We start from the raw sequence: 13176 nt of genomic DNA on the forward strand, positions 1-13176 counted from the left end.
AAACTTATATGTACCTATTTTTCTCCCAATCTTACACTATAATTTGTGAAGTTCAAAATTGTTTTGATTAAAGTGGTATGATCTAGGGGTGCCTGGGTGGCTCAGTTGGTTAAGCGGTTGACTTCAGCTCAGGTCATGATCCCGCAGTTTGTGAGTTCGAGCCCTGCGTCGGGCTCTGTGCTAACAGCTCAGAGCCTGGAGCCTACTTTGGATTCTGTGTCTCCCTCTCTCTCTGCTGCTGCCATGCTTGTGCTCTATCTCTCTCTGTCTCTCAAAAATAAATAAATGTTAAAAAAAAAAAAAGGTGGTATGATCCAACAAGTATTTATACCATGTTCCTGCCATAACCAAATGTGTCATTTCTTTAGTACCCCATGATTCATTTTATGTCTTGAGCTTATACTTGGTATTCCTTATTTATGGAAAATTTATGGACTCCTAGTTTGCCCAATTTGTGTTTCTACAATCTATTTGTGCATGAATCTAATTTCCTATATGTTAGTGAGAGTTTTCTAAGTACGTAACGCACTTCTATGTGTTTTGTATCTTATGGTGAATCTAACAGTTTTGTGTTAATGAATCTTGTCATCTAATGGAAACTGATGAAGTTTTGGGGTGATGGTGGGGGTCCAGAGCTGAAGGTCAAGAAAGGCTTCTTGAAGACGTCCTTTGCACAAAATGGTGATTTTTTTTTTTTTTTTTTTTTTTTTTTTTTTTTAGCTCAGGGACAGGACCCATGGGCAGGAAGAGCTGCCTGGGACCCTGTGGAAATACTAGTTCTATACTTGGGAGTTGGGAGAGGGAGGAGGGGAAGTCAAGGGGAAGTTTTCAAAAAGATTTCATATGCTAAAGAAGGCTCACAGGATACTGGAGGCCAAACTGTTGTCAAGCTTAGGTTGTTTTTCCCTCCAGCAAAGTATTAACATCAAGACAGTAGGGAGATCCTGGAGAAACTTTTTACTCTGCCAGCCTCTAATAGTTGTCAATGGACTGCAGTTTATAAGGAGATTGAATTTTACCTGCCATTTCCTTCTTGCCTTTGTTCCCCATATCACTATGGAGGTGTGATTTTGAGGTTCCAGGAAAGGAGTCTACAGGTTTCTGGAAATTAGGCTATTAATAAAATTGCCTTTTTCTTGTAATCTATCAAGACATGGAGACTCATGTCCTGCTTGACTGTGACCTCCTTCAGTTAACCATTTGTTTTCTTTCCTTTCCTTTGTTCTTGAGTAGCCAGGAGTGCCTGTGGAATATCACACATATCCCACCTTGGTGGGAGGGGGGGTGTTAGCTCAATTTTGCCCTGAGCCTGCCTACATAGGCTCTCTCATCAGAAGTGACAAATGTTAATTAAATGATCATTCAAATTATTTATAATAAACTAATTATGCCATAAAATAAAAACAGAAACAAAGCACAATGTTCAATTATAGTGAAGAATGTTGAAAAGTTCTTCCTGGTAATGGGAACAATCTGGGATCTAAAAGATAAGTAGGAATTTGCTGAGAGATGCACTAGATGGAGAAAGCATTCTATGCAGATAGATCAGCAACTAGAGGGTCCCCGGGGGAACAGGACCACATCATTTCTGTGGAACTTAAAGAAAACCAGTATGGCTGGGCTATAGTGCTACCCTTCACAACTCAGTCACTTCCGCCAGGAGCTTTCCTTCCCTCTAGCACTCGCTAAGTTTGGGTCCCATACCACCCTGAGCCTGGGAACTTTGTTGAATCTACTCTCTGTTGCCTAAATCATTACCTTCAATGTGGGGTAATGAATACCCAGAGTTTAAGGATTGGATATTTTTATCTCTTTCCTCAAGCCCCACTATAGCATCTGGGTAAAGAAAAAATGAAAAAGATCCAAAAAGTTAATTGTTATTGAATGTTTATTCATGGGAAGTAAAAGAAAAAATCGCTGAGATCAAGTATGTGCCTTAGATACGTTTTTTGAATCATATATGTAAGCACATAAAGTAGCTGTGGATGCCAAATTCAAGGGAAGGATAAAGACATGCAAATTACTTGGAAAATAATTAACCCAGAGGGCTCTTGCCTGGGTGTTTACCAAGATATTTGCAACTTGGCTCTGCTTTAGTTTGCTGATGATCAAATCACTGAAGTGATTTCTTCAGTAAGTCTGAATAAAAACAGCTTTTGCAGGACCAAAGAAAAGTCAGGGACACTCTTAAATGTTTGCTACAATTACACAACCTGAAAATCACTCAGTCTAGGTCTACCTACGTGCCATTGTAAAGGGCTTCCGTGAAAACATTTCAGATTGCCAGCAAAGCCCAAGTAGGACAATGAGACTCTTCTGTTCTCCAGGGTGATATTTTTTCTGGGATTCTGAGACATGGTAGGGGAAGGTATAAAGGTAAAACAAAGAAGAAACAAAAAGAAAAGGAACAGGGGATTCTTCTTTTCGTTAAGATCTCTCCTCAGTTTTCTTATGTTTTATTTTTCTTAAGGGTTCCTTATTCTGATCAGGAATGGACATCCCTAAACATAAATGTTACCAGTGATGAACGATTAGAAAATATGTATAATGATAGAAACAATTGGCTCCATACTGGGGAAAATCTGGTTAGGGAAATTTATTAAATAAAAAGAGTACTAATTCTCACAAGTTGGTAATTGTGTAGCTCTTTCTTAAGAGGCAGCAAATTTAACCTAACTTGAACTCTGCAAACATGCTGGGAACTGGAAAAGGAATGGTAGCAAAATTGGGTCTGAATCTGTACTCTCAGTTCACAGTGATTGTGACCTTCGACAAATCATTTTCCTTCTTTGGTCCTCAGTTTCCACTCTGTCAAAAGAGGGCTTTAAACTGAATGATCTTTATATTGTGTATTCCGGATACCACATTTCATGCTTGTACTGATATGATTCTATAAATGCATAATGTATAAACCCGCTTCTATCTTTGGGGAGATCTTAAATATAACAGATGGATGGGACTACAGTACAATCCCAGGCTAATCTGACCTGAAATTGAATTGGCAATGATCGCAGATAGATAGCACTGATTGCAAGAGCCCTCACCCCGTTAAGGTGGACCCATTCAACTGATTTTCTATTCTTCATATTCTTCATTTTAACTTTCAGAGACATCCCATATAAAAGTGAATATCCAACTTTTATGTATGTATGCATGTATTTATTTATTTATTTATTTATACTTTTTTTGACGTTTATTTATTTTTGAGAGAGACAGAGCATGAGCATGAGCAGGGGAGGGACAGAGAGAGAGGGAGACACAGAATCTGAAGCAGCCTCCAAGCTCTGAGCTGTCAGCACAGAGCCTGACTCAGGGCTTGAACTCAGGAACTGTGAGATCATGACCTGAGCCAAAGTCAGATGCTTAACCGACTGAACCACCCAGGCGCTGCTTGAATATCCAACTTTATTAGTCATTAGGACAATTATGGACTCTACATAACAGCTAAAATGAAAATGACAGACAATATTACCTATTAGGATGTAGAAACAGACATAGGATTCATTCACTAATAATGTGTAACTCTAGATTGGCATACTGCTTCCGGAAATTGTATGCTAATATTGGGTAAATATAAATTTGACACACACACACACACACACACACACACATTTCCTATTCCTGGTTTTATACACAAGATAAATAAGTGTATCTCCATCAGAAGACATGTGTAAAAATGTTCACATTAATATTGGAAATAGAGGCACCTGGGTGGCTCAGTTGTTTGAGCATCTGACTTCGGCTCAGATCATGATCTCACATTTCTCCTGAGTTTGAGTCCCACAGCGGGCTGACTACTGTCATCTCAGGGCCTGCTTCTGAACTTCTGTCCTCTCCTTCTGCCCCCTCCCCCACTCATTCGCATGCAAGCACTCTCACTCTCTCTCTCTCAAAAATAAATTTAAATAAATAAATAAATAAATAAATAAATAAATAAATAAATACTTGCTGTCTTTTCAGGGGTGCCTGGGTGACCTAACTGGTTCAGTGTCCAAGTCTTTGTTTTGGCTTAGATCATGATCTCACTGTTAGTGAGCTCGAGACTCCCTCAGGCTCTGCACCCATATCGTGAAGCCTGCTTTGGATTCTTTCTCTCCCCCTTGTAAAGCCCAAGGTCATGAAACCCCCCCACAGGAGACCACCAGAGTCCTAAGTCAAAGCCAAGCGGCAAGGGTCGTTTATTGCAGGTTCGAACCTGGACCTCCGCGCACTCGTTGCCAGTGACGCTAAGAGGCCCCGATCAGGGTTGGTACAGCGTTTTTATAGACAGAGACAAATTGCATAGGGGAGGCTTCAGATTATGGGGGGCCTGATTAGTTGATTTTAAAGTAAGGACATTTGTTGTTTTCTGATTGGGCGTCCTTTGTCTGTCCTTTGGCGGGAAGGCTTTGTCCCTTACTTGTGGTGGGAGAAAAAAAAGGGGAAAGGGGAAGGGGGAAGGGGAGGAATGTGTTAAGCAAGCAAGATTACAGAAGCGAGAAAATGCTGGTTAGTAAGTATTTTCATAATCTTAGGGTATAGCAACCTAAGTCTAGAAAAATTTAACCGTGCTCACATCGAACAATAGGCAAGACATACAAAATTTTAAATTCATTTTCTACACCCTCTCTCTCTGCCCCTCCCCTACTTGCTCTCTCTCTCCCTCTCTCTCTCAAAATAAATGAATAAACTTTCAAAAAACTACTGTAATAAAGCAAATGTGTCTTTTTTTAACCTGTAAGCCCTTCTCATACTGTTTTCAGCAACAAGGAGACTTAGTAAACCTGGTTTTCCTTGGTATGGTTAGCATGCGCTGAGCTTATTCCCAAAAGCTCAAGACTCACAGCCATGCAGCTACTTTCTGAAAGAGAGACTTTATAAACAGATAGCTGCCTACATCGATTATTGTGGCACCAGGGAAGGCGTTTAGATACAATTGTTGTCTTCACATGCCTGTCTCTGGTGTCTTGCATTAGAACAGAGTAATTTTCTTTCATTATTTTCGAAAGCCATCGTCAATGAAATACAAATCCTTTGAGATGTTAATCATCCAATTTTTAATAATCATATGGTCACTAAAACTCAGATTTTAATGGAAGGGTTTGAAGGGAACTTAGAGTAAATGGTTTATGGGGCAGTCAAGTGTAGGAAGGTAAATTTAGGTTCTATCTAAACAGAGTATAACCTGAAGGGGTTTGTCATCCCTGGAGACGGAGAAGCATCTGATGAGAAAATGAGTTTGGGAAGGAGTCATATAAAATGACCAAGTGATGTGAAATGTTGGAGTCTGGTAGGGAAAAGTCAAGACAGACTTCTTGAATTACCTTTCGTGCAAAAGGGGTGGTTTTATTAAAGCATGGGGCCAGAACCTGGGGGCAGAAAGATCTGCCCTGGGGTTGTGACCAGTGACTGATTACATACTTTCAAGTTGAGAAGGGGTTAGGGATAATGAAAGTCTCTAAGAAACTTGGAAGCAAGGTTTCCGGACCTTGAGGCTAGTCAAATCTTATTCATGAGACCCTTGAGATGTATATCAGTGGGCCATAAGCTTGGAGGATGCTTGCTAACATAGATTTGGGGAGGTAGAGATAAAGGAAGTTTCCAAAGGAATTTGTATATGTTAAAGACTTACAGGAACCTAGAGTTTGGCTAATGTCAAACTAAGGTTGCCTTTTGCCTCTAGCAAAGTATTAACACTGAGGCAGCTGAGTTCCTTGAGGAAGGTCACTCTGCCTTTCTCAAGCACTTGTCAGTCTGCTCTAAGCTGTAAGGAAAATGATGTTTTTCTACATTTCTTTTGCCTTTGTTCTCCACATCACAAGGACAAATCCCATCCCTTTAATATGAATCAAAGTAGTAAATAATGGTTAAATAATGGTAGTAAAGTTCAAGGGTCTGAGAGACTAAGAGAAAAATTACCAGGTGTACTCACAACTGCAAAGAAAAGACTCCCCCCTCCCCCCCCCTCCTGAAACCAGCCAGGGTGTGCCCGGTTGTAGTCTGACATAAAGGCGGGAACCAATCAAGTTCTGCTGAATGGTTTGAAATAAAGGCGGGAACCAATCAAGTTCTGCTGAGCGTTCAAATTTAAATGTTAACCAACAACAGCTCTGTAACCTCTAAAAAATATCCCTAACTTGTTTGTGCCTGTCTATAAAAAAAGCTGTAAGATCCTTACTCGGGGCCTCTTAGCGTCACCGGCAACGAGTGCGCGGAGGACCGGGTTCGAACCTGCAATAAACGACCCTTGCCGCTTGGCTTTGATTCTGGACTCTGGTGATTTGTTTTCGGGGGTCTCTCGAATCGGGGCATATCAGGTCATACAATTGCATCTAATGTCTTCACTCGAATGGGTGGCAAATTATCACAATTACTTAGTTTGAGCCTGGCGTCAAATCATATCTCCTAAGGCAGTGAATTCTGTATGTTTGTATTGGTATCATTACACACAAAATAATAATAAAAATGGAAAGGTTATTGAAACGTATCACACACAGTCATTTTTCCCAAATCAAGAATACTTTAAGGATTTTAATCTATGATATCGTCTAGATTTATAGGAACCATAAAAAAAGAAATGCTATGCCCGTTTCTAGTTCCCACTGAGGACTCAGACAAAAAATTAACTGGAATATTTTTGCCCATACGCTGGTAATGCTTATAAATTCATAAATTATTTCTTGAACCCACAGATCTGGCATTTACTTCATTTGTTTAAATGAATAACATAACTGCAATAGGGCAACACGTAGGGCAGGAAAACATTCCTGTACACGGCACTTAACAATAGACTTTCACGACACATATACATTTGTGCCTGTTAGTGAAGGAAAGGCATTTCCTTCTATTCTTCAAGTTCTTTTTGCTGAATTAGGAATTAAATTCACATGAGACAGATTAACAGGAGAGGAAAATAAAAAAAAAAAAAAATTACAGTTTTATTGTGTGCTCACAGAGGCCAAATAACGAAATTGAGATCTAAAGAAATTACCAAAGCAGGCAACTTTTATATTATTTTTATGAGGAGACAACAAATCTGTTAAGGAATTGGCAGGATAAAGAGAATTGAATTTGCAGTCTTTGATTAGTAAGAAACTCTAAACAGAATTTGGTCTGTGGTAGTAGATTGCTAAAATGTAATAAGGGTTGTTTATACGGCCTTCCAGGCTCTGAATTTCCTATACTTGGTGATAAGGATGTGTCTTTACTTCCTGGTACAGGGAGGGTACCTTTCCCATGGGAGATTTACTTCCTGTTTTCAGGAGCACAGAGGAAAGTTAGAGGATCCTCGCACAGGCCTTCCCTTAAACAACTTTTATTTAATATAATCAGTATGCCAAAGTGGCACATTTTGGGTGGCCGCCATGACACCCACATTAGTGTCCTACAGTGAATCACCTATCATAAAGTATCACGTGGAACATGGGCACTACAGTGAGTACTCCCCAAGATTGCCACATGGTGCGACTTTAGGGCCACTACATTACTTATATTTTGGGGCTACAGTTGACACGTGGTATTACATGGGTTTCAGGTGTACAATATAGTGACTCAACAAGTCTATACGCTATGCTGCGCTCACCGTTACGTGTAGCTACCATCTGTCGCCATATTGACCGTATTCCCTACATCGTATCTCTCATCCTTGTGACTTATTCTTTCCATTACTGCAAGCCTGGGTTTCCCACTCCGTTTCACACATTTTGCCCATCCTCTCTCCTCTGGCAGCCATCGGTTAAATGTGAAATCTAAAAACCAAAACAACAAACAAAAAGCAGAATCAGACCTATAAACACAGACAACAAACTGCTATGTTACTTATTTTCTATGTGTTCCCTGGATTTGTACAATACAGCGACCCGTTGAACAATAATATTAACGAAGGGTTCTGGCTAAGATGAATAAAATAAGGCAGATTCTTTTCTCAGTCTGCAAGCCCTTCCTATTGTTCCCATCTGCCCTCCGTCACCCGTGGCATCTTCTCTTGATTTACAAATAAGACTTGGATGGTCTCTCAGCTTTTTAGAACTCTAAGAATCTGTGGGTTGCTGTTTTTGTAAATTTGAAGTAAACACACTAGAACATTTCATGACAATAGCTCAGAGTTACTTCTTCTTAAAAGAGATATTTTATTTTTTATGACTACACTGTAGTTGGGAATATTAATAGGAATTAATATTAACAGGAAATGCTTTGGGTCAGACAAACATGATGCTTAGGGAACTTCAGTTTACTAATTACATCTGTATCATATTTTCAGTATATGTATAATGAGATTGTTAAGAGACAGCCTAGGAAACACAATATTAAAAATATATGATGATATATATGGAGATCAGTTAAATACTATATGAAAAGCACGAAGTTTTGTTAACTCCACAATGAATATATATATATATGTATGTATATATATATATATATATATATATATATATATAATGTTTATTTTTTGAGAGAGAGAGAGCACAAACGGGGCAGGGGCAGAGAGAGAGGGAGACAGAACTCTAAGCAGGCTCCAGGCTCTGAGCTGTCAGCACAGAGCCCCATGTGGACCTTGAACCCACAAACCATGAGATCATGACCTGAGCCGAAGTCGGATACTTAACCGACTGAGCCCCCACAATGAATTAATTAAATTCACACCTTTGCCTTCAGGAATTCAGTGTTGAATGAAAAGATGCTTAGAAGACACAGGTATGAAAAGGAAGGTAGAGGCATTTTTATGGTTGGAAAAAATGGAAATGTGGGATTCATTTCTCTGTCCCAGTGAAGGATTTCGGTGAAGTCAGGGAACAGCAACATGTTTGGACAAAATTCAGGGATGGTGGAGCATTATGTTGATAGCTGTCCAGGAGGAATTTAAATATACTTAAAATTCTAGTACCTCCCAATTTTCAAATCACTACCATAAATTATGGCACATAAGGGTTATTTTTGTAAATAAACAGAACTTGGCTTTGTTGTTGTTAAAGCATCATCCAAACACTTTTTTTTCTTAAAGAATTGTCCTTGTACAAATGAAATATATTTGCAGGAACAGGTCTCAAAATTTGTTTATTTTTACTCTGTTGAACATCCATCGGCCTTACAATAAGAAAATACTTAAAATTTTTTTTAATGTTTATTTATTTTTGAGAGAGAGAGAGAGAGAGTGAGACAGCACATGAGTGGGGAGGGGCATAGAGAGAGGGAGACACAGAATCCGAAGCAGGCTCCAGTTTCCAAGCTGTCAACACAGAGCCTGATGCGGAGCTCAAGGTCACAAACCACAAGATCAGGACCTAAGCTGTAGTCAGACTCTTAGCCAACAGAGCCACCCAGGTACCCTCAATAAGAAAATATTTAACACACATTTACTGAGTTTTTACTAATGCAAATATTTGTGTCCAGGATTATGGGAATGTAGAAAGGCACACGTACAAATAGATAAAAATCATATTCAATAATGAGTATATTAGGAGTAATGGATGTTATACAGTCATAAAATCATTGAAATGAGGGTGAACGACATATAGTTGAGGAGAAAGAACCAGACAATGACTAATGAAAAAAGTAGTATGAAAAACTACCAGATTTCTAAATGAGAAGTGAAGGAGATATTTCAGAAATGGAAGAAACAGGATGAACAATGAAACAGATGAAAATTATTAAATAGGTCTATTTGAAATTCATTAGTATATGCTTTTACTAAAGGAGGTGAAAGATTCACGGTGACCATGAACATAACATTGAAATAAATTCTGTTATTTTCTGTCTTTGATCAATTTGGTGATAAGCATGAAAAGTTCAGCCTTTGCCAAGTTGAGACACCATTCATCACGGAAAATACATAACCACAAATCAAATTAATCATGTTCACGTAATGATGAATGAAGACAGTGGCTTTTGATTTAAGTCCCAACAATCACAAGGTAGAAAATAAATACAATCTGCTATGTGTATGTACCAGAGGTAAGAACAGAAACACCAGTTTCAAGTAGGTTTCTGTATGATTAAATTTAAAGAATTATAGAAGAAAGACATTTTTTTTTGAAAAATGAGAAATCAAGCATTTAGAAATTTGTAAAAGAATTACGTTGTACCTGCTTACTTAGTTGAATTAACTGCAATGTAACTGCCAAACAATTCTATTTCTTTGTTTAGGCGTCGGTGTGCAATTGTCATTCATTTGTCGTTTGTTTGAAAGGTAAAATAGAGGCATCTGGGTGGCTCAGTCAGTGGAGGGTCCAACTCTTGATTTCGGCTCAGGCCATGATCCCAGGGTTGTGGGGTCAAGTGCCACATCAGGCTCCATATTCAGCATACTCTCCCCTTCTGCCCCTCTCCCCCCACCCACTCACCTTCTCAAAATAAAATAATGTAAAATTAAATTAGTAAATTAAATTTAAATTAAATTAAGTTAAATTAAATTAAATTAAATTAAATTGCTAAAAACGAAAGGTGAAATGAAATGGGGTCATTTAGGTCAGGGTTTTTTTAAAGGGAGCTGGGAGGCTATTAAGAAAATAGGCCTTTCTTTTATTGACGTGAGGAATCACATTGATTGATTTGCAGATATTGAACCAGCCTTGTATCCCAGGTATAACTCCCACTTGGTCCTGGTGAATAACTTTTTTTTAATGTATTACTGGATCCAGGTGGCTAATATCTTGTGGGACCTCATCAAAATAAAAAGCTTCTGCACAGTGAAGAAAACAACCAGCAAAACTAAAAGGCAACCGACAGAATGGGAAAAATATTTGCAAACAACATATCAGGTAAAGGGTTAGTATCCAAAGTCTATAAAGAACTTATCAAACTCAACACCCAAAAAACAAAGAATCTAGTGAAGAAATGGGCAAAAGACATTAATAGACAATTCCCCAAAGAAGACATCCAGATGGCCAACCGACACATGAAAAAATGCTCAACATCATTCATCATTAGGGAAATACAAATCAAAACCACAATGAGATATCACCTCACACCTGTCAGAATGGCTAATATTAACAACTTAGGTAACAACAGATGTTGGTGAGGATGCAGAGAAAGAGGATCTCTTTTGCATTGCTGGTGGGAATGCAAGCTGGTGCAGCCACTCTGGAAAACAGTATGGAGGTTCTTCAAAAAATTAAAAATAGAACTACCCTACGACCCAGCAATTTTACTACTGGGTATTTATCCAAGGGATACAGGTATGCTGTTTTGAAGGGACACATGCACCCCCATGTTTATAGCAGCACTATCAACAATGGCCAGAGTATGGAAAGACCCCAAATGTGCATTGATGGAAGAACAGATAAAGAAATGGTATATCTATACAATGGAGTATTACTAGGCAATCAAAAAGAATTAGTTTTGCCATTTGCAACTACGTGGATGGAACTGGAGGGTATTATGCTAAGTGAAATTAGTCAGAGAAAGACAAATATATTATTTCACTCATATGAGGACTTTAAGACACAGAACAGATGAACATAAGGGAAGGGAAGCAAAAATAACATAAAAACAGGGAGGGGGACAAAACATAAGAGACTCAAATATGGAGAACAAACAGGGTTACTGGAGGGGTTGTGGGAGGGGGCGATGGGCTTAATGGGTAAGGGGCATTAAGGATGCCACTCCTGAAATCATTGTTGCACTATATGCTAACTCATTTGGATGTAAATTTTAAAAAAATTAAAAAAAAAAAGAAAATAGGCCTTGGGGCACCTGGATGGCTCAGTTGGCTAAGCTTCCAGCTTCAGCTCAGGTCATGATCTTGCGGTTTATGGGTTTGGGCCCGGGTCGGGCTCTGTGCTGACAGCCCAGAGCCTGGAGTCTGCTTCGGATTCTGTCTCCCTCACTCTCTTCCCCTCCTCCACTCACACTCTGTGTCTCTCTGTCTCTCAAAAACGAATAAATGTGAAAAAAAAAAATTTTTTTAATAAAAGGAATAAAAAGGGGGAATTTATCATGGATAAACCTAGAAGAGTCAAATTACGAACTATAATTTTCTTGAGTGTTTTTGTAAAAGTTTGCAACAAGAATGAAGAGGAAAGTCAGGGTTAATTGATCCCTTTTGTCTGAATTATTTCCCTTGGCAATTACCAATAACTGCACACCAAAGTGGCCTTATTTACCATGTTTCTAGATATGTATCTCGTTAATCTCCTGGAAACTCTTGGAATGTCCTTTATAATTAAAATGGATTCCCAGCTTCACACACAGATACTTTTTCCTCAGTCACCTGCCTTCTGTTACCTCTGCTTTTGCATACCAATTGGGCCCAAGATGCTGGTAGATCTATTTGCTAACACCAAATCAATTTCCATCACAGGCAATTCTTCATCTTCTGTATCTGCAGATTCTGAGTGTCTACTGTTGTTGATGATGGTCTTTCACTAGTATAAAGTCATTGGCAACCCCTTGTGCTCCCTGTCCATGGCTAGGATACTTATGGTGGGAATGTCAGCTGCTTTGATACCCCTGACATGAACATCCCGCTTATGTCTTCTGTATGTCATATGATTAATCATTTCTTCTCTGATATCTCTACTCTCCTATTGCTGTCTTGCTCAGATGCACAGTCCAATGATTTTGTTATTTTTAACATTTTTGCCTTCATTGAATGGAGCACCCTTTTAGGAGTTCTTGTCCCTTATTGTCGTATAAGTCTTGAAGATTCGCTCTGCTGAGAGGAGGTTCAAAGCTTTCTCCACCTGCACTTCCCACTTAATGGCTGTTAGAGTCTTCTGGGGAACTATGCTTTTCTATAATATATTCCTGGCCAAATTATTCCTCTTTCCTGGATTAACCCAAAATGAACTCTTGGTTTTACACTCGTGTGATTCCCATGTCAAATTCTCTGATTTATAGCCTACGGAACAAGGATATGAAAGAGATGGTGGAAAGTTGAAAAATAAAATGTGATTTTAAGTAAATAGTCACATAGTACAAATAAATATATATTTATATACATACACATGCAAATGCACTCTTCTGTTTTCAAATCTCCTATTATACTTCCATGGTATATTATATTATTAAATTGTCTCAAATACCTTAACTAACATAGTATTTTACTATGCTACTATGATGCCAATATTTAGGTACCCTATATTTTATTGTACGTCTCCATTTTAAGTCAGTCATGCTTAATATTTGGAAAATTTATCAGTCTTCATGTTAGTGTGTCAATTTTGTATTAGTTGTTAATTTTATGCACTAATTTAATTA

The 13176-nt window shown here is 38.6% G+C and overlaps 1 pseudogene; it reads left to right on the top strand.

Annotated features, from left to right (window-relative positions):
• Positions 1 to 11736: 11736 nt before the first annotated feature.
• LOC113603345 (olfactory receptor-like protein OLF2) lies at positions 11737 to 12856 on the top strand (annotated as a pseudogene).
• Positions 12857 to 13176: the final 320 nt, after the last annotated feature.

The sequence above is a fragment of the Acinonyx jubatus genome, chromosome D1 (genome assembly GCF_027475565.1).
Source record: "Acinonyx jubatus isolate Ajub_Pintada_27869175 chromosome D1, VMU_Ajub_asm_v1.0, whole genome shotgun sequence".
Classification (NCBI taxonomy): domain Eukaryota; kingdom Metazoa; phylum Chordata; class Mammalia; order Carnivora; family Felidae; genus Acinonyx; species Acinonyx jubatus.